The sequence below is a fragment of the Phoxinus phoxinus genome (assembly GCF_949152265.1).
Source record: "Phoxinus phoxinus genome assembly, chromosome: 13".
Lineage (NCBI taxonomy): Eukaryota > Metazoa > Chordata > Actinopteri > Cypriniformes > Leuciscidae > Phoxinus > Phoxinus phoxinus.
The window spans coordinates 25,629,818-25,633,965 of record NC_136888.1 but is presented as its reverse complement, the minus strand read 5'-3'; the positions used below and the strand labels follow the sequence as shown (position 1 = coordinate 25,633,965).

The 4,148-nt window shown below is 38.0% G+C and overlaps 1 long non-coding RNA gene across 2 annotated transcripts; it reads left to right on the top strand.

Annotated features, from left to right (window-relative positions):
* The first annotated feature begins 2,407 nt into the window (after nt 1-2,407).
* On the top strand, nt 2,408-3,628 carry LOC307009269. 2 transcript variants are annotated; one of them, XR_013799977.1, is made up of 4 exons: nt 2,408-2,600; nt 2,675-2,762; nt 2,850-2,916; nt 3,037-3,628. It is a non-coding gene; the product is annotated as an uncharacterized lncRNA (long non-coding RNA). The 2 variants fall into 2 exon arrangements; XR_013799978.1 differs by having other exon boundaries at nt 2,847-2,916.
* Nucleotides 3,629-4,148: the final 520 nt, after the last annotated feature.

Genomic DNA, 4,148 nt, shown 5'->3' with positions numbered 1-4,148 from the left:
AAAAGTCATTAAGAATCAAAGATAATATAGTTCATACAGGGGATATTTGTTGCTAACAATAAGCAGTGTGTCTAAATATGTATTTGTATGCAAATTAGCCCTATGTCCCAGTGTTCATCAGGCTATTATATTGCAGTGATAAATACCGTTGTGCAGGGTCCACAACTGCACAGTGTTGCTGTTGTTAACTAAAGGGCTGTTTACACGACACTGTTTTCAACTAAAAATACTTTTTTATGCATTATAGCCGTTCACTTTTGAAAATGGGTTTTAAAGTGCAGGTTTTTGAAAACTAAACGATTATCATCTCTGTGTAAACTACAAAAAGCGAATTTATGAAAGTAGTACATGTTTCGAAAGCATCGCCAACTACAATACAAACTAAATGAAATACGTTGAAATTAAGTCGAAGTGCTACTTAACAAAAAATAAATTAAATATTAAAATGAAACAAAAACTAATAAAAATTACAGAAGCACATAGAAGCAATTACTAAAACTTACATGAAAACTGAAAATTAAAAATTTTCACCCATAATATTAGCAACAAAGGTCTATCGAAGCTTGTTTGAACAATTGGAATATGAGAATTATATCACAATGATTACTTTTTTCTCTCACAATTGCACGTTTTCATCTCGCATATTTTTGACATTTTCTCTCAGAATTGCGAGTTTAGGGGCCCTATCAAACACCTGGTGCAATGCAGCGTCAGGCGCGACGCAAGTGTGTTTTTGCTAGTTTCAGACCAACGCAGTTATCATTTTCATGTCTTTAGCCACGGTGTTTAAATAGCAAATGCATTTGCGCCCATGGGCGTGCTGGTCTGAAAACGAGGGTTTGGAGCATTGCTATTTTGAGGCAACTGAAATAGACTGCGCCATTGACCGACAAAAACCTGGTCTAAAAGTCAATGGCGCAAAATATATATTTTTTATTTAAAGAGCGTGTCAGTAATGTGCACCTATATAGGCAGGTCCACAACGTGCGTACCGTCAGCTTATTACACACACAGGGATGCCCAGCAGGACACAAACTAGCCAAGTATTAAAAATAAAAGGATTACAATGTAAAAAGATTATTATTGTGTACATAAAGATATGGTGGAATCCGGCTTGTCCCGTAGATGGTCTGCTTGCGTGCTTTAACCTCGGCAATGAGCTTATCAGTTTGCTCTCTGGAGACGCGTTCAGTCTTTACGCTTGTAAATTCCGCCATGTAAATAGCGAATCCTTCATGGTGCGAGCACAACTGGCTTTTAAAGGGAATGAGAAATTATACTCTGTTTTTTTTTTGCACATTACGCCCAAAACACACACCCATTACTCATTAAGAGAATAGGGACAACCCTTTTAGACCATGCGCCGGGCGCACAGACGATTTTTCCCTTCGTTAAACTAGCAAAAGTGGATTCGGACATGCCCTAACTGCACTTGCGCCGTGTGCTTTAGGCCATGCGCTTAGATCGTTAAAATAGGGCCCAATCTCTCACAATTCTGACTTCATAAGTCACAATTATCACGCAATTCTAAGAAAAAAAGTATCTGTATATATTTCGTAATTGTGAGATAAAAAAACACAATTACCTTTTTTATATTTTATTCAGTGGCGAAAACAAGCTTCCATAAAAGGTCATTGTGTCACATGCAGCATCAAGTATGAGATTTGACTAGTCACAAAAATATGAGATTCGACATTTTTTCCTAAAAGTTTGTTTAAATAAAAGTTTGAATAAAATGTGTTTATTGATTTGTTCAGTGACTTTTTCTGCAGGTTATTATGACATTATGCCAGTTGGTGGCAACATGTCAGTGTCACTGTAGTAACTTGGTATAAAAAGACACAAAAGAGAGGAATGCAGGAGGGTCGGTTTACTTATAACTGCTCTTATTTTACAGAATCTCAGTCACCAGACCAGTCACCTCACACTACATTTCCCATAATCCATCCTGGCTCACACCTCATATCATCCACACCTGTCATCATTCACCCTCTTCAGCTCCACTCCATATACCGGTAAGCCTGCTTCACACATCAGAGTCTTGTTCTTAATCCCTAAAAAAAAAAAAAAAAAGCTACTAGAGCAGTGAGTGATTTTCTGTTTTGTTGTTGTTGTATGATTCATATCAACCGCATATACAGTGGTAGTTGGTTCTATAGTGTATAGTATGCTACTTTCACTTCAGACATGCGATTTCTTTACTTGCTGTTTACGTTCACAAACATAACCGACTGTTTATGTGAACTTTGTTTGACATAACCTTGTGTGTATTTGACAGTTGAAGCGCTTTTAAGATGTGAAAGAGAAGTTAGATGAATACTCACGTGGTGCCCCATCCTACTCTCTGTGCGCATGCTTCGGATGTGTGTGCTCAGAAAACCATATGTAGTGGGTTGATGGTGTTTATATATTTTTTATGGTGACTGACGTCACGGCGGAAAGTGTGCAGCGTAATTTCCGCCTAAGCGAGTTAAAGGGTGGGTGACGCAATGCTGTGGGAGACACGCACATGATCGTTTGGCGTGGCATTGTTGCGAGTGGGAAGAGCTGCTGCACGCTGAGGGTATCGCTTACCTGTTCATGTTGCCAACAATCCCCGGGTAGGTCATTAGATTGATTGTGTGTAAAAAGTAGAGTATTGTTTGTTGCTAAGTATGTGTGTTTTGTGTTGTAGTAACAAACGTGGCAGCGCGCGCGCTCACTTAGAGCTGTACGCGTTATATCGTCCAGCTTCTTTTGTTCATGTTGCTGACAATTCCTGGGTAGGTCGTTTGATTTTTATCATGGCAAAAGGAAGCAGAGTATTATTGAGCATGTGTTTTATATGTGTTCTATATGTGTTGTAGTAGCAAGCTGGTATCGCGTTCATGACTGGTGATATGATGTGTTTGATATAAAATAGGACACCTTGTGGAGGTAATGAGATGTTTTATGTGGTTTTATCTTTTATATAAAGATGTACAAATTAAATTATGATCTAAATGTTATTTGTATGTTTTAATGGTGTATAAATGTAGGTGTATTATGTGTTGACAGATTCATCTGGCAGCTGATGGCGCATATATGACCGCTGTTTTTCCCAGTATTTAAAATTATTTACAAGTGTGTGTTTGCTTGGACTTAATTTCTTTGTTTTTGTTTTTGTTTTCATATAGTTGCTGTCTGTTAGTTGCATTGTATAGTGTATTCGTTATTTTTGTTTGGTTGTATTTTTGTTTGGGCCATTTAGGGGGCCTGGTACCGGATGTGACCATATCTCCCTTATTAGGAGTTAGTGTGATGCAGTGATAGCACTATCTTGTGAGTGATTTGAGGTTTGGGTATTACATTTGGCACGTGTTATAATATTTCCTTGGTTGCACTTAACTAGCGGAGACTGTTACTTCCAGCCCCAGACTTGTTTACACCAAATCAATCTTCCCCTTTTCTTACTGTGGCCCTTATTTTGTTTTGTTTTTGTGGTCATACATTGTGTAAGGTTATTGTGTGTGATATTTGTTTTAGCTAGTCTAACGTTTATATGTGTATATTTCTTTTAAAGAAATAAAAAGACTGTGTACCTCACCAGTGCCTATACTTTCATTTAATTGAACAACTTGAGCGGGTTTATTCCCTCATTAATTATAGACGGCGGATGTCGTACTTGTAACATGTGGCGTAGTCGGCAGGATATTAGTATTAAGGCTCTGGGTGTATGTTGCACGTTTTTTTGTTTTTGTTTTTTTTGTTATATGGTGTTGTGTACTGGGAAAAACAGTGGTTGAAGACCTGGATCATCATCAAAGGGCCTCCGAGCATCGACGTGGAACAGCAGATTGTCCATATTTTTGAGTGGTATACATATATGCAAAATATTATTTTTTGATATATATTTTTTTTTTTTCTCTCTCTCCTTTTTTTTCTTTCCTTTTTTTTGCTTTATTACAGTATGGCAGAGGAAATGGCAGCGCAAGTGCAGGCATTAACTGAATTGGTACAACAATTGCAATCAGAAAATGCCAGGCTTAGAGAGGAAACCACTCAGAGAGTGGTAGCTGTCCCTGCTAATGATTTGTTGGAAGGCCCTCCCTCTGTGTCTAATTCTTTACCGACTCCTTTGTCTATACCATCTCTTCCAGTGGTAACTGAGCGATATGTTTATGTCCCAA